Source organism: Lactuca saligna, chromosome 5 (genome assembly GCF_052625555.1).
Source record: "Lactuca saligna cultivar CGN05327 chromosome 5, ASM5262555v1, whole genome shotgun sequence".
In the NCBI taxonomy this organism is placed as follows: domain Eukaryota; kingdom Viridiplantae; phylum Streptophyta; class Magnoliopsida; order Asterales; family Asteraceae; genus Lactuca; species Lactuca saligna.
This window is the reverse complement of record NC_136421.1, coordinates 295299361-295317978: the sequence shown is the minus strand read 5'-3', so window position 1 is coordinate 295317978 and position 18618 is coordinate 295299361. Positions and strand designations below refer to the sequence as shown.

Below are 18618 nucleotides of genomic sequence, written 5' to 3'. Positions count from 1 at the left end.
TTAGACCATTATTCATATCCTTTCCTCCAGAACCTGATGTACATTTCATTAATGTCTTGATTTGTTTAGTCTTATGACTTGGATTTCCGAGGAACTAAAGTTTAGATGATGAACAAACTAATCAAAATTAATAGAAAGGTTTGAAATCAGATTGCTTAGAATGACCAAAAGATTAGAAATCAGATTGCATGCAAGCTGTTGGATCAAATGCCCGAGAGAGATTACCTTCTTTATATGTGATTAAATTTCCCAATTTTTTTAAAAATTTAGCAAGTGAAGTTTCAATTTTACAATTAAACGAAAACAAAATCAACCGCTTGGATTTTTATTCATTTTTTTTTAATAAAAATGTACGTTTTTCTTACCCGCCATTCCTGACATTGGACAGCTTGCATGTCCATGACATTCTGACATTGGACCACTTTATTCCTAAGTCGGTCAAGTATGAGTTGGTAACCACACGTTTCCAGTGTTGATAATCCACACTGAAGTCCAAAGTTGATACTCAAATTTCATGTCCTTCCTACTTTTTTATTAAAAGACCAGAATACCCTCTTTTATGTATCTTGAAATAAATAATAATGAAAGGTTCTTTACACATACGTAAAAATTTTAAAATTATTAATTTTTTGTTGTATTTATTTTCATCTCCTGCCAACCAAACACTTGACAATATTAAATACATTAAATACATGTATTCTAACATCTCTGGCTTTTTGTTGTAGTATAGCAGGTTCTACTTGGAGTGCCTCACAATTCCTATATTTTTTGTTGGATTTAATCTTCGTAAGGTGAATCTGAGTTCTCATATATTGCAACAAGCATACTTGTAGTTTATATCATCTAAATCTAAACTGCATGCAAGGAATATGTATAGTGTTTTTTTTGTTGCTGCTATTGACTAGTTTACCCTTGAGTATCCTTTAATAAGATAATGTGAGTTAGTAGTTGTTAATGATTCAGATCTTTGTAATATGCTTTTGCAGGGCAGTTTGTTATATTGGGCAGCCAACAGCTCCCTAACCCTTGTTCAGGTTGGTTTTAGCTTTCTAATCGAGTGTTCCTTATGAGGGAATCATGACTCATTCCAACACAACAGAAAAAAAAATGTTTGTTTTGGGGGATATTCGCATAAAAACCGTAAAGCTTTTCAGAAAAATACAGTTTTACCCTAACATCACTTCGTGGTGGCTTTAGAGGGTGCTGCTTTCCTAAAAACACCAACCTCTGAACTCAACAACCAGATAAATTAGAAAAGGGTATAGAGGGTATAATGACATCAACATCAGTATCACAGATAGAATCTGTTCAGCTTACAAAAGGGTAAATTATTTTCACTTTGAACAGGGATGATCCAGACGTACCATGTAATGATGATATCTTTTTACTGTTTCATCCTTCTACTCCTTTTCCTCCTTGTATTGGACAAGTTGCTACAACAGATTCCATGTGTCCATTATCTCCCTCATCTCATGTGAAAGTTGAACAGGGGATAATCACAGTATGAAAATCAAGCCCCACTTCCTGTGAAGCCGAATAATCATCTTAGGATTCCTGGTCAAACTAGGTCAATGCAATTACACACACCTCTAGAAATCACCCGGAATGGACTGGTGGAGGAAAGTGGTGCTAAAGCTGAACTTCAAGTAACATGTACAAATGGTTTGGTTTGATCATTATTTTATTTAAATAGGGTTTAAGAAGTCTTTAATAGTTGATGATGTATTATTGCTTAATGGACTTGACCCATGCTCAGGAGTCATGCCTTGCAAGTGAAATAATAATATAATGTTGGGGTTTTTTTGTTATAATAATGAAACTAATCATATTTTACTTACTATTATGAAAGTTGGGCTACTAACCAATCGGTATATAAGGGCATAATTGTAATTTTCTATATTTTGTAAATTTATGTGTCTGATATATAATAATACTTTGTTTCTTTTTTCTACAAAATAATAGTTGAGGCAAAAAAGCACTTGCAGATTTACTACAAATGCAATCAATTCATGTAAGTTAAAATTCTAAATTTACTGTAGAGTTATTAGATAATTATTATTATATAGTTAGTTAGGAATTGTTTCCTGATGCTTCTTTTCCCCCTGTTGTAGATGGTCTTCTATGGTTCATAAATGAACTAGGCATACAAGTGATGGATTGGAAAAAAAATTGTTACCTATTGTAGATGGTCTTCTTATGGTTTATTTATTTATGATATAATGGGGATGATTATGATCGGAGCGGGGTCTTCTTGGACATCTGGAGTGAGACAAAGCAGCATAATTAAAAGGAGGCGTTTGGAATATTGGAAAGGAGAAAGACTCTTATATGCTCGAGTCCATAACAGTAAGTGCACATTGCACTTCATTTTTAACATATCTTATTTCTTATCACTTGACATAAAAAATTGAAGTGTGTGTGTGTGTGTGTGTGTGTGTATATATATATATATATATATATATATATATATATATATATATATATATATTAGTAATTGTGGAATGAGGTAGCTATTTTATGTGAAAAAAATGTGGATGGGTTGGTTGTAGGCCTGCCTTACTACTTGTTGGCTGTTGTAACCAACAAGCATTCATGGATTAGGGTTTCGTGAATAGAAACTGGGAAAAATGGGCATGTAAAAATGTTGGTTTTGATGGTATGCAATCACATTCCACTTCTAATTTCTTGCTTTTCACAATGATTATATATATATATATATATATATATATATATATATATATATATATATATATATATATATATATATATATATATTATAGTTTACAAACTGTAGAATGTGTTCAGTAGTGAATCTCATAGGGACAAAATGGTAAATCTGCAGGTGGTTCAATCAATGTCATTTAGTAATATTTGGAAATACAGCCTCTGTAAGTTTGACTAAAACCTTCTGATTTTGTTTACTTTTTAAATTTGTTTTTGGTTTCATTCAGTAATAAAGTATCAAATATCAACAGTTATGTGGTAGTAATCCTTCTGAGGGGCTGTTTGTTGGGCTGCTTCTTTCAATGTCATTAACAACAGTGGTAAGTAAAATCTTACTATTATGAAAATCTTTTGTTTAAACCTACCTTATTGACCTGTAGCTGATTAAACATTAATTTAATTATGCAGGTTTTGAAGTTTTTGATGGAAAAGAATAGTGTTAATGCTCTTCATAGAAAAGTGTGTTGGTAGTTTAGGAAATTTGGCTAATAATTTAGTTAATTATATAAAAAATGTTGAAATGTTACATTTGTCTACTATTTGAATGATTATTTGATGTGTTAAATTTGTCTACTATTGGAATCCTTATTTGTATGACATTTCATTTTGTGCAATGTATTGTATTTTTTGTATTGTGAGACATGAAATGCAAAATTAATTTGAAAATCAGTAAATCTATAAATAATTATTTTTTTGTAAAAATTAAAATTACGATACGCAAAAATGTGTGTCGTCTTCATTTATGACATGGCCTTTCTTGACAGGGCCTTTCTTGATACACATTGCGTGTCATTAACACGCGTGTCATCTTCCTTTATGACAGGGTCTTCCTTGATACACATTGCATGTCGTAAACGTGCGTCGTAATTTCGCGTCGTCTCTCTTTTTGACATGGCCATCCTTTACGCGCATTTGCGCGTCGTCTGAGCCTTTTACGACGCGCAATGAGCGTCGTAAAAGGCTGTTTTTCTAGTAGTGATAGCTGTTGAATCAGAAATGATTTGGCAAGCTGGTCGAGCAAATTTGTCTGGTAAATCAAATTCCCAAACTTCAATGGATATTGAAATGGTGACATTGGCTATCCAGAAAAGGTAGATTCTGAGATAGTTCCTTGTGCCAATCCAAAAGAATCCATTTGCTTTTATTGCCAAGAGAAGGGGCATTGGAGACGAAGCTGCCCTATTTACCTAAGAGATCTAAGAGATGTGAGAGTCAAAACGTATGGCTCTACTTTAGGTAAAATCCATCAACTAACACATTTAAGTTCCTATTCTAGATTCTTGATACATGATGTGATAAGATTACATTTTCATGTTTCGTGAAGAAATGAATTTCGATCGCATTGCTTGAAGCTTAGATTCTTAAGCTACTAGTTGGAGTTAGAATAGATTGCTTAGGAATATGTAACAACAATGTTTTTCAATTACATTTTAAGGACAAATTTTTCCGTAATAAAATAAATTTTGATTTTATATTATTTATTTATCCTTGCGATGGCGTGTATGAAAAAATTGATGTTTTGAATGTTTCTATTATTAGCAATAATGGATTTGATTCTTAATTATGTGGAAATGCCAAGAATTTACCAAATAGGGAGAGTTTCTCATCACCCTAAGTTTCAATTGGACAGAAACTTGGAATCATGCAACTTGGTTACATGATGAATGAGAAATTTCATATTTGGAAATTAGACTACTTCGTTGACAAAGTGTCAAGTAAAGGACTAGGAGATCGAGTACACAAAGTTGTGTGTTGATCAAGTCCACCACAAGAGTAACAAAGATATTCGTCATGATTTACCAAAGGTTTAGTAAATATGGTTATACTTATAAGATTAAGTGTAATTCTGAATTGATTAAAAGAGTTTAAATCAATAGCAGCACGAATAAGAAGAATCAAGTAGGCAGAAAGATAAAAGTTTCTCTATTCTAAGAAGAAGAGAGAGTACCTTTTATTATGTTTTATGATAGGTCTTAATGATTAAGAACCATATCTCAATTGATCCTCTAAGTGAGTCTTAGTACAAATGTATGTCTGATATGAGGAATCAAGAATTGAAGAAATGGTTAAATCAAGAAGTCAATCATACTTCATTCCAAAACAAGTCTTAGAGCTAAGATTATGACATTGAGTGACAAGTCTTAAGAAGGTTTATAACATTCACCAAATGTGGAAAGTTGTTATGTCTTGGATAAGACAAAGACCAACTAGGACCAATTTTGTGAAGTGTTTTGTCTTGATAAAAGCTACACTAACTCTTGAATATTTGTTTGTCGAGAAAAGTTTATTGACAAGTGAATCTTATATGTCAAGGAGTTAGTGGGAGTCTTAATGGTCTTGAAAGGTTTCAAGAACAAATCAATAATAAACCTTATCGATCATCACTAGCACACGACTTGAGGTTTATAACCTATCGTGTTGACGTTATTTTGTTTCTGTGCCATTCCAATTGAGTTAATTATGCATGTGAGTTCTATGAGTTCTCATTGGAACGCATAAAAGGCAAGGACCTTGGTCAATGAAAAGAACATTGATAGGAAAGGGTGAGCTGCTTAACTGCTTGGAAGACATGGTGGGCACTCGTGTTACCATAAGGCAAGAAATCAAGATTAAGAGTTCAGTCCATATGAGTTTGGATTTGTCGCAAACTTTGGTTTTGACAAATTCACATGGATAGGAACACATACACCATTAAAATCTAAGTGTCATAAGATTCCCTCCTTCATGAAAATGACTGTGAGGAAATGCTTTCACTAAGAGAGATTTTAAGAAGATAGTGATTGTGAAAATTGCATTCTTAAATTCGATTATGGTTATGGTATCCCTTTCCATGATTTGAATTGTGAGATTTGGCAATTAGTCTAAATTGTTTAGATACACATATGAGCTATCTAAGGCAAATGTGTATAAGCTTAGATAAAGGATTATCAAAGCATTAGGTATTAGAAATGTGAACTTAAGAAATTCAATAGGTATTGTTTTTCTGGAAGTTAAGCTGTTTTCTGAATACATGTCAAAGCTAGTGGGAGCATAAGAGTTATGCTTATATAATAATCATCATCATGATAGTGGGAGCATAAAAGTTGTGCTTGTATGATTATTATGGCAAGTATTGCAAGTTAGCAATATTAATTATAGAAAACAAGAGTTATACTTTGCAAAGTAGCAAGGGTTGAAAGGTTGTTTTGCTATAATTAAGGGAGAGAATATTATGCTTCATTTCAAATCTAAAGGCTTAGGTTGTGGAATGTTAATAAATTTAGTCAAGGATACATAGTGCGTTCTCAAAATTTCGATTATGATTATGGCATCCCTCTTCATAGTTTAAATTGTGAGAACGTTACACATTAAATATTATGGCAGAAGATTGATAAAGTATTGTATCTTTATGTAAGACATTATGCATCGTGTCCCATACGCTTCGGGTATAGGATCAATTGCAAGTGTTGTAATATTTGACCATTCTAAAATTTTCCAAATGTCTAGCGCATTTAGAGGGAAAAAGGACAAGAATCGGTTTTGACTAAGATAATTAAACAACTATCAAAGCACGATCCAAAGCTCACTGAGGATTGGTCGCTTGTGAGTAGTTGGAAGTATGGTATTGGATGGAACATATCGACATTATTATGAATAGATAAGATTCTATTAAGAATGAGTTGTCATATGGCAAATATGGAAATGTTTCCATATTGGGAGTTGGATATTGAGAATCTGTATCTAGATTAGAAACTTTAATGCAAGAAAGGATGTTCAAAGGAATGTACTTTGATTGAGAGACATCCTATCTATATAATTGTTTCTTCTAGAGATTGGCCAAGTCTTGATGATTTTGAGCTATGACTTTACGAAAGAATCATTGCATAAAATGTTAGAATCTAGCATAAGTAACAAGAATTTGATATTCTTACACTTGTGATAGGGATTGAGAGTTATGAAATGAGCATGATTGGAAATGTGTTCATTTGATCTATTTCACAAAGAAATGACCACAGGTAAACATTGTGTGCATGCTAAGAGCATGGGAAAAGGGTAGTAAAAATTCAAGTAAGAAGTTGATTACCCGAAACAACAAATAATGAGTAATCGATATGGTGATAAATAAAAGGTGTTTTACTTATACTCAATGGTTTCGAACCATATAGGATTAGTATTATTCTTGTGTTTCACTTTGCATGTTTTGACTTCCTGAATAATTAATTATTTCAGAATAATCGAATTATTCGAACGGACCACAGTCGTTTATATGTTGGAAGTAGGTATGAATGAAGACTGTCGTGAATTGGTGTGTGGATTGTCTAAAGTGTATTAGACATAAGCAAATGTTTGCTGAAACGTTCATGAGTGCTTATAAATATGATTTGAGCATTGGATTAAACCCATGCTCACTTGGATCACTTCATGGATTTTATCACGAGTGATTGGTGAGACGATAATATATTATATTCTTGAAACCGAGATGTGTGAGTTGTATCTTACGATTCGGTTACACATTGATAATATGTAAACGCACCAGTTACTTGGTGTCATAAAACATATTGTTGTGTGTGATTCGGTAAGTGAGCGCAAGCAAGCATTGAATCAAAGTTTATCCGTTCCTTTTATCCAAAGTAGGATGAAAGCGATATCTGTGGGCCCCTCGATGATTTAGTGATGACACCTAAGCGCTTGGCCAAGCTGGGACTAATTTGATGTGTTCAAATTGTAGTATGTTGTCAGTCATCATAAATCAGAAATCGGGAAACAACACATAGACAGAGAGAATGATTTAAATCCATGTCTCTATCTATACGATATCTAGAATGGAGGAATATATGATCCGTTATCTAAAGGATGCGTATCTGATAAGATCAGAGTTGACAGCGGCTTTTGAAAGATACGATTGCAGATCAAGATCTGAAGTCATACGCATAATAGTTATTAGACTTATCCTAGTGGGAGACTGTTGGATTAGTGTCTAAGTCCATAACTATTTTGGTATGTACTTGACCCGATGATGCATGGTTCTTTTGGGTTGCCTTCACCAAAGCAACTTGACAAGATGAATTATGGAGAGAGAGGATTAATTATGATTTATTAATATATTATAAGAATAATATATTAAAGGAGAAATCATATTGTTTAATTAATATTAGTCAAGAATTAATTGATAATTAATTTTGTGGCTAAAAGAGATTAATTAAACATAAGGGACTGGAACTGTAGTTATAAGATAATTGCATTTGGGCTATGGATTACTTAATAAGATATAAGTTGGACGAATTCTATGGGGAAGCCCATTAGATATCGTCCAAGGGATATACCAAAGAAATCCATGGGCTGCTTAGGGCTTAAGCAGTCAGATTAGGGTTTCCTAGTTTAAAACCCTAATAGCCTACATGTATATATAGTACCCTTAAGCCCCAAAAACGTGGATAAGAGTTTCCTTAGGGTTTACACACATTTTTGGGTGCCTCCTCTCTTATCATTCTTCATCCTCTTGCTTTTGGTGTTTGTGAGCCATTAGAGGTACTACACTTGTGGTACTTGCTTTCAAGAGCTAATGAGATTTGAGGAACTAGTTGTTACTGCTATATAAGAAAAAAGGTATGTATTCTATTCTTATATATGAATTTCGAAAATGTTAGTAGCATGACAGGTTTCTTTTTGTGTTCATAAAGTTGTATAACTAATAGTGAAAACATACATCCAACTCTAGGGTTGCATGCACACATAGGATTGTTTGTATAAAACCCATCAACATCATGATCACTGTGTCTCTTTTCTAAAGCAACTACAAATTTGGTAAGCATCTCTTCCAAACTTGGTTTTCTTTCTTGTGCCGGCTCCTCCTTTTGGTAAAAACCTCTTCCTTTCTGCTTGTACTTCTCCTCCTTAGCCTTCTTGTACTCTTCATACAGGAGCCACTCTTTCTTTGGTTTTCGCCAGTCTTCATCATATCGGTCCCCACTTGAGTAACATACTTGCACCTTTTTGTTGCCATTTTCATCCAAGTCGCAGTCTCTAGTAAGATGAGGTCCATTGCAATTTTCGCAACCCACCCGAATAGCATGGATTGTTTGATCCATTTTATCCATCCTCCTATCCATGGTTTTTAGCATATCCATGACCGCAGATAAGTCTTTAGTAGCTGCATATGCGGCTCCCCTAGTAACATCATTTCTTGGGTTGTGATATTCTCTAGAGTGCTTAGAGAATTCTTCAATTAATTCCTTGATCACCGGGGGTGGCTTCTTTGTGAGCGGGCCTTGCGAGTCAAGTAACTGCCTAGTTGTGACATTGACTCCATCATAGAAAATGGAGACTTCTTGTTGGCTATTCAGGTCATGATGTGGGCAGTTTCTTAGTAAGCTCTTGTACCTCTCCCAGGCTTCATATAATGACTCTCCAGCTTCTTGTTCAAAGTTAGCTATTGCTTTCTTCAGTTTGGCTATCTTGGAAGATGGGCAAAAGTGATCGATGAATTCTTATTTCATCTTGGCCCGTGTGGTGACTGATCCGGGGGGAAGTGATTTGAACCAGTCTTTTGCAGCACCTTTGAATGTCACTGGAAGCATGCGAAGTAGCTGAGTCTCGCGAGGCACATTTGGAACATTGAAGTAATCAGCTACATCATTAACTTCATCCAAATGCTTGTAAGCATCTTCGTGGTCTTTTCCATAGAAAGGAATTTCCTTGAGCTGGGCGAGTATGTGGCCCTTTAGCTCAAAAGTAGCAGTAGCGGGAATTGCAGGTTGCACAAGTCCCATCCCGGTCTCATCGCGGATCCTCTTCTTCCATTCTCCCATGGGGATTTCATCAATGTTAGCCATGGTATGAGCTAACTCGTCGCCGAAATCGGAGTCGTGCCTGTACGTCAGTTCTTCTTCTTCTTCTTCGGTTTCGTACTCGGTGTCTTCCTTGATCGGGTCTTCGCTTGCTAAAGATGCGCTAGATGCTCCTGATTTGCTGCTCTTCTTCTTCCCAAAAACATCTTCAAATTAGACAAAGGTGACTTCTTTGGTGTATTCGAGCTTTCCACGTCCTTTCCTCTGTTTCTTCTCAATGTGGATTCGGGATCTTCAAACGGGGGTACCAGCGGGGTGTTTGATCCTCTGGTCATGAAATTCCTGAAATAAACAAGATAACAACGTAAAAAGAACAAAAAGATGTACTAAAAAAACGAAAAATAAAGGCTGAAACTCAGCTGTACTCTCCGAGTAGGTGCGAATGCACTCGGCGAGTAGCAGTGTTATTTTAAAAGACATCTAAACTTAAAATAAAAACTAATTTAGATCCTAAAACCAAACTACTAATTACTAATCTGCAATAAATTTACTTTGTGCCAGTAAACTCACACAAAGGGTCGAAAAAATTAGAAATTAGATAAATTATTTAGAACAGTTCCCCGGTAACGGCGCCAAAAACTTGATGTGTGTGAAACGAACTAGTTTTAAACCTACTTTTAATTAATAAATTAAACACACAAAGGTAGTGAACTTGTCTTTTAGTGGTATAGTTGGATAAGTAGGGTGTCGAACTCAGGAAACGGAAATTGATCTAATAACTAATTTTAACTAAGCAAGTAATAAAAGTAAAAGGGTTTTTCACTAGTTTACAAGACTAGAAACTTAAAAATAGCAGTTAAAACAATTAACTAACTAACGATTAAAGCAAATGACAAATTCACCAAATTTATTAAAGGGTTTCTGTTTAGGTTCAACTAATTCACTCGTATGGTTATTTTAATGATAAATCAATTATTATTAGTTACCAACTATAGTGGTTAGGTTCATGTTCATTACTCCTAACCCTTAGACAATGAATCTATTTAAGCAATGGCCAATTGTTTAAACTAACTAATTCCATAGTTCAATTATTTGGATTACATAAGATTTGTAATTGGTTAATCAAGTTGGTGTTTCATTTAACCTCTTGTTTGTTGGTTTCTCAAACAAGCTGACACATTAACTTACCTATTTTCTAATTAATCTTAATTTCATACTCATTATCAAGTATTCACTTAACATATGAGGTTAATAATCAAGAGATGTTCATGCAGCTTAATTACCTTCCAATTAACAGAAAATAGTTGTCATTAATGCATAAGGTTCTTTAACAAACTTAATTTAATAAAATCACCAAATAATAATCAATCAAAAAGTATATTATAACCATAGGAGTAAATTAGTCTTCCCCAACAGAAACTAAACAAATTTAGTTCATAGTCATGATAAAAACAAACTCAATAGCAGATTTAACTAAGTTAAACATCTTTAATTCCAAAAGCTAAGTGGAATGATTAACCTAATTGCCTTGATTCTTCCAAGGATTGAAGATTAGGGTTCCTTAGCTCCTCCAGGGGTTCTTTGTCGCAGGTTCAGCTCTCAAAATCGCCAAAAGTCTCCTCCAATCGGATAATGGTTTGGTATTTACAATTATCTCAAAACAGGGTGTACTCGGCGAGTAGCAGACCCAACTCGCCGAGTAGGTGCTAGTTATCCGTCTTAAATCAGGAGTCTTGACTTATCTTCTAGAATATTCTCTTGTACTCACCGAGTATGCTCGAGAACTCGCCGAGTAGGACCGCTTTTGTCCTTCATTCTTCACTCTTTGGTCTTTAATTGCTTCCCCTTGTTCCCTTTTACTCCCAAGCATGTCTTTTGGAATGAAAACAAAATTTAAGCATTATTAAGTACCTTTTGTCCACATTATACAAATAATTAGTTAAAAATGAATAAAAATGTATGCTAAATAATTAACTAATTATGCACATATCACTTCTTCTCTTGAGCTTAGAGTCACAATTGTAACTCCTCTAATGGATCACAAACACCTCAAGCAAGAAGGAAACTTTGAGAGAGGAGGGAGGATGCTAATTTTCAGCCCTAGGGTTTCCCGTGGAAGAAAGTGGCCAAAAATTGGAGCCTTGGGGGTCATATTTATAGTGCTAGTTGCTAGGGTTTCAGTCTAAACCCTAATGGATAACTTAGCCACCAAGCAGCCCAAGGAACCTTGTGGAATAAGGCCCTTGGACAAAAATATGAGGAGCCTTCATCATAATTTCGTTCCCCCTTAGTCCATTGGGTGGGTTTAGGATACAATAAAGTACCTCCTCCTTTCAATCACACATATTAGTATCACCCTTTGACTAAAGAGGAGATTGCCAACGAACCATTCATGGTTTATGGCAAACCAGCTGGTTTTGTTTTAGGAGGCATTATTAATGTTGAAAATACTAATGATTCTACTTCCCATGCAGATAAATCCTTAAATCAATCAAAGCAAGAAGATGAAGGATATGTTTTTGAAAATAAAAATGTTTCAGATCCTATTGTTACTATTTCAAATGATTACTCTTTTGTTTCCGATGGTAAAATCAATGATACATCTTGTGATGCTTCTGCTTCGAATCATGTTAAGTTAAATTTTTTTTGACATATTTGATGATTTGTTTGAAAATGTTGATGTTCTTATTTCTAGCACATCTACTTCATGTGCAGGTAAAGTAGCAGAGGATGAGAACAAGGAGAACACCATTGAAAAAACCAACATCTCCTTGAACTTTGAATATGTTGCTTCGAACTCAGTTGCTTCTAATCAACATACTGTTGAGAAATATAAGTCACCAATTCCAGCTAAACAGAGTACCTATTGCAAATGTGCATGTGGGAACAACCAGAAACAAGGAAAGGGTATGCCACCAGGGGCAGGAAGAAACAACTTCACAGTGAAGAAAAAGACATGCTTTCACTGTGGAACACCTGGACACATTGCTAGAAATGGTCCTAATCGCACATACTTTCCCTACTATGCACAAGGCTGGAAGAACGCGCCAAGAGGGAGATACTTCAAAAGAAACCTCTCAAGGTCTCGTTCAGACACTGGTGACTCGAACGTGCAGAAGGCCAAGAATCAAACTTACAAGGCCAAGAATCCAAATCCCAAAGGTAAGAAGGGAATGCCAGCCATGAAGTCCAATTCAAGAGATGCTCCAGCGAAACCAAGACCGGTTAGGTCAAAGTCATCTCGACAACCGACTTCAAGTTCAAAATCAAGTGTCATGGAACCCATCGGATCGAAAACGAAATGGGTTAAACCCAACTATAAATGGGTACCAAAGGTTCAGTCTCCCAAATCACCTAATGACTCTAATGTTTCTACATTTTCTGTTTCTGATAAGCAGGATATGTCATGGGAGAGAGTATTGTGCAAGGATGAAAAAGGTCGACTCAGTTTCAAAATGGACTGGGTTCCAAAGACCAACTAATCCCGCTCTGTGTCGGAGCAACTATGGAGGCATATCATCAGACTTTGATTTGTTGATAGTGGTTGTTCCAGGTACATGATAGGAAGCATCTCTCAACTGTATAACACTCGGAATTTTGTTTGAGAGTATGTGTCCTTTGCGGGAAGGTAAGAAAGGAAGGGATCACATGGGGCTTGTGCTTAACGACATGAAGAATTTTCGAATGTGTTATGAGATTATGTGTGCTGTTCTCAGACCTTCTGGATGCAAATTCAATCGGTGAATTACAGTTTGGGTTTTTTTTCTCTATACTCTTGAGTTTATCTTAATCTGATTCATTTCGAAGACAAACTTTATTTTCTAATAGTTTTTCGTTAGTAGGTATTGTTTAGGAAGTGATATAAATATAAAGTGATAACGGGAAGTCTAAAACATGTGTAAGGGACTGAATCTGAATTTTCTAGACTCTATGTTCAATGTGCTGGTAGGCACGGAGGATTTGATAGTGTGGATTTAGATAGGATTGTTTGGACTGACCATACCACGCTCGGGTAGATTGAGCAGTGAGATACACACGGGAACCTACAGGATACACTAAATTAATATGCATCTAGAAATGTGGCTTAACTTTTCCTTGATATACGAACTTATGTTCCTAATTCTGGTTCTGATAGGGCGACTGGGGGGTTCTGATAAAGTAGGTCTATAGGAAATTATTTTCTTGTTTTCTATTTTTCAGTCATATGTTTCTTCAGTGCGTGATTGGAAGAGATCCGACCTGGAATGCAACATATGCAACTCTATTTTGTACACACCTCCCTATCTATGAAACTATTTCTATATGTTAGCCATATGATGTATCCTCTGCGTGATTGAAACATATCTGACCTGGAACACATCATATGCAACATTCTACCTCTCAATCCTTCTATCTTTGTTAGTCATATGTTGTCCCCTCTGCGTGATTGAAAGAGATCCGACCTGGGACACAACATATGCATCTATCTCTAAATCTGACTTCCTCCTTAATAATTGTTTACTCACCTAAAGTAAGGAGTCCTTAGGAAGTTCTTGATAACCATGGTATATCGGGAAGTGGGGAACACGTTCTAGTGCAATTAAAACTTAACCATTTAGAGGTTGTCTGTAGATCTTGCTACTTAATTTAAGTGGAGAAAAATACTCGTGGTAGTCATCAGCTAAATGGTTTATTTAGAAAAGTTTGTCAATATCCTTCGTGTTTAAGTGGACCACAATACTGAAAATTAACCATATCTATTCATGAATGTGAAGGTACTGATAAACAAGTTCAGGCTATCTCACAACTTTGATCCCAAGTATATATTTTTTTTTGTTAAATTTGTTCATAGTTTTCCTCTATGCACAAATTTAGGGGGAGAATTGAAAAAAATTCAAAAATCATAAAAATTCAAAAATCAAACAAAAATCAGAAAATTAAAAATCAAAAAATAGTGTTATTTCTGTTTTATTTTTTGTTCAAGAAAATCAAAAATCCAAAAATATTTCTTCTGTGCTAATTTTTCTTTTAGTTTTGTTTTGTCTTGAAAAGTGATTTCACGCGTAGATGAGACTCGTGGAGACTGTATCAAGATTTTTGAGCCAAAGCTTCATCCGTGATCATCGAAGAATTTTCATTCGAAGGAGCAACAAATGAAGATTATTCTTTCGACATTCAATCCTTCAACCCCAGAAGCAAGGTGAAGCTGACTTCAAGATTACGTGATGGATTGCATTGAAGCCTCCTCAATCAGTTTGCTGTTATCTAGTACGTGCTGAAGTGATCTAGAAGATTATTTCTCTCCATTGTTCTCTCTGGAGATTCTTAAGCTGAGAGTGCTATCTTTCAAGAATCTTTTCATCAAGCCTCCTCACCCAATGTGCGTTCAGAGTCAAATCTTGAAGAAATGCCTAACTGCTCAAGATGAAGTCATTCATGGAAGATTCGTATGTTCATCCTGATGTTGTGAAACTCAAATATTTAAAGAAAGAAATTAAAGCATGTAGACGAATTGGATATCCAATGGAGCTAGCTGAACTCAAAAAACTTAAAGACCAATTGGAGGAGCTCGACAAAATCATTGAATCCAGGGATCTTAGTGCTGATGAATTTGAGGAGTGGAAGAATAAGTATCAAAACGTTGTTGAAGCTAAAAAAAATAATGCCATGGATCTCAAGCAACAATATCGAATTAAATGGGCTATTGACAGAGACGAAAACACAAAATATTTTGATGCCTTTTTCAACAATATAAATAGGAAAACATGACAAATAGACTCTTAATTGATGGTGTCTGGAAAAAAATACAAATGCAGTACAAGAAGAGGATTTTCGGTTTTTTTAAAAGCAAATTTTATGAATGATAGCCATCGAGAGAAACTCATAAATCAAAGATTCAAAGCCATCTCATTCACTGAAGCAAACATGTTGGAAGTACCATTCTCAGATGATGAAATTAAGGTTGTTGTATGGTCCTCTGGTGGTGAAAAAGCCCCTAGACCATATGATTTTACCTTTAAATTCATCAAATCTTTTTGGGACTGGTTAAGGGAGGATATAATCGCTTTTGTCAAACACTTTGAGAAGTATGAAGAGTTAACGAAAGGATGCAGTTCTTCATTCATCACACTAGCCTCGAAATTCAAGGACCCACTGAAATTGAGTGATTATCATCCCATCAGCTTGATTGGATGCTTATATAAGATAACCTCCAAAATTCTTGCAATTAGACTCAAAGCGATTATTAGGGCAAACATTGGAGAAAAGCAGACAACGTATGTGGAAGGTAGAAATATCCTAGATGGCTCCCTGATTGTCAATGAAATATGCTCGTTGTCTAAGAAAACAAAGTCGAAAACTCTAATTTTTAAAGTTGACTTCGACAAAGCCTCTGATTCTGTAAATTAGGAATACCTCGACTCCATTCACTTTCGAATGAATTATGGCTACAAATGGAGAACGTGAATTAAAGGGTGTATGCATGCGTCTAGAGCTTCTGTGATTGTAAATAGGTCGACTGATCAGTTTGACATCACTAAAGGTGTGCGTCAAGGAGACCCGTTCTCTCCATTTTTGTTTGTCATTGGCATGGAAGGTCTAAATGTTAAAATGAAAACGGCAAGGGAGAATGGTATTTTTGATGGAATTCAACATCCTAATAATGAGCCGATGATTTCACATCTTTTTTATGCGGATGATACGTTATTTGTTGAGGAGTGGTCTAAAAGGAATCTTAAGAACTTAGCTCGGATACTTCGATGTTTTCATACTTCTTCTGGTCTAAAAGTCATTTCCGCAAGTCCAAAGTTTTTCAAGAAAACTCCCTAGAAAGCCAAAAATTTGCCAATACAATAATAATCCTAAATAATTTATGATATACTGATATTATTATCAAATGAATTTAATATTATTGTTATATTTGGTCAATTGTGATATGAATAACACTAATGCACAAACTCAACAATCTCATGAAATGTTTCTTTATAATTATTAAATGACATTTACGGTATCAAATGTTTGAAAATGTCTCACTTAGGTAAATGGCTACAAGTTTCAAGTCTAATGGTAAACAAATATTTAAATTTAGGAATATGATAATAGGTATTAGCCGTTTTATTTATTTATTTAACTGTTCTCTGATCAATTGGCATTTTTTTTTTCGTAAATATAAGGACGACCTTATATATTAAACATAGGTTTATTTATTCCATTATTTATTTTTAACATATATAAAATATATATAAAGACGATCTTATATATTAAACCTAGGCTTTGTTTCTAAAAAAAATGTTATTTATTGTTTGAAGTTCCCTCATCGTTATCTTTTGAACCAATATGTTGTGGATATGTATGCATAAATTCTAGCCTCTTTGACCAGAATATATGTTGTTATGTCCTCTTTCCTTATTTGTATGCCATTGAATTGTATTTTCTTTATGCACACGTAACATTATTCCATGTTTATAGTATTAAATTCCGTAGTTGGAGCACTTATTTTTCTTTAATTTATTGTATCATTACAAAATAAAAATTGTAAATTGTTTACTGCCACTTTTATGGAACAAAAAAATTTTCTACCTTGTTATTTTTGTCAAATTTAATAAAAAGGATTCTAATATTTATGCTAACATAGCGGATTTTTTTAAAACATAATCAATAATAAATAAGTATACTTAGATTCATGTGACACCATTATATTTTATGAGACGGTTAGACGTTATTCTAACAACTCATTTTGTAGATAAAGAAACATTTATAAAACGCAAAATAATTGAAAATTTTCAATTTTTTTTAAATATTATTTTCGTCATTTTTATTTTCCAAAAAAAAAATTACTGTATTTTTGAATCATCTGTGAAATATTCTAGTAGAATATTAGAATCTTTTACATATTAATAAATCTAGTAGAATATTAGAATATTCTTACATTCTAAAAAATCACATTAAAATATTTACAATGTTATATTCTATTAGAATATTTCACATAACTTTCAAAAAAAAAAAAAAAAAAAAAAAAAAAACGGTAATTTTTTTAAAATTATTTTTAGGTAAATAAAATGACAAAAACAATAATTAAAATAAGAATTTTGAGATTTTTCCTTTTATTTTGCATTTTAAATTTATTTTTAGATTGTATTTCACGGTCTTACAAAATTAACATGGTCTCAAGTTTGAGCCCAAGTCAGACTGGTCAAAAGTAAACAGTCAACCCAGTCAAAATGAACGCTACATCATGATAATTATATGGTCACATCGTGGGGATGCAAAGAAAAAACAAACGTGATGCTGGATTTTGCCACCTCGTGACCCTTCCTTGGTTACATTGTGATGACTGCCACAAGCCATATTTTTACATTAAGGACTTAATCTGTTAAGTCCTTTGCTCCAAATTTCCAGAATGCTTCCTTGCCTTCTAAAGGAGAGATAAAGTTTTCAAGTTTATCCAAACCAACCAATCATAACCACAAATCATGAAAGAAAAGGGATTAAAACTTAGATCCACAAGAGATGAACCAAAAAGATGGTGTAACATTCCAATGATAAGGTATTTTCAATTTTAACCCTAAGTATGAAGAGTTATTGCATTTTAGCCCTTGTGTATGAGAAATCTTGCAAGATGGTCCATAACAACATTTTTGAAATATTTAGGGCAAGCTCACATATGTTGGGCATACATAGCGTACGAGGGGCGTACATGCTTAATCCACAAACCATAATTTTTAGGGTTTGGACCCTAGATAAACATCATTAACTCTCAAATGTTCACTCCCTCACCAGCCTCCAACCCTCATTTCGTCCATTGCAACCCTAATCGATTGTGTATTTTCCTTTGAGCCTAAGAGTGTGTGTTTGTAGTACCTTTGAAGCAAAGAGAAGATAGGAGCACCGACTTGGAAGATAAAGACATCATAGATCGAGGAACACCTCACCTCCAAGCTTCATTTTGAGGTATAAAGTTCCGAACTTGATGATCATATCATTAGATCTTGCTTATGTTCAAATTTTATGCTTATTAGCCCTGTATTATTGGTCCTTTTGGGTATAAGATACCCTCGACCCAATGAGTTGTTCTTCTGGATGATTTAGGGTTGTTTGAGTGACAAAAATATGATTTTGGCTCTTAGTTCTTCCTCATGCATCAACTTGG

At 34.3% G+C, this 18618-nt stretch overlaps 1 long non-coding RNA gene and 1 other non-coding gene across 2 annotated transcripts; both read left to right on the top strand.

The window, feature by feature from the left end:
- Window positions 1-2499: 2499 nt before the first annotated feature.
- Window positions 2500-3273, top strand: LOC144998734 (uncharacterized). The gene is made up of 3 exons (XR_013660417.1): window positions 2500-2656; window positions 2843-2888; window positions 2976-3273. It is a non-coding gene; the product is annotated as an uncharacterized LOC144998734 (long non-coding RNA).
- A 5772-nt stretch (window positions 3274-9045) lies between these two features.
- LOC144999043 (small nucleolar RNA R71) lies at window positions 9046-9152 on the top strand. Its single transcript, XR_013660570.1, has one exon. It is a non-coding gene; the product is annotated as a small nucleolar RNA R71 (small nucleolar RNA).
- The last annotated feature ends 9466 nt before the right edge of the window (window positions 9153-18618 follow it).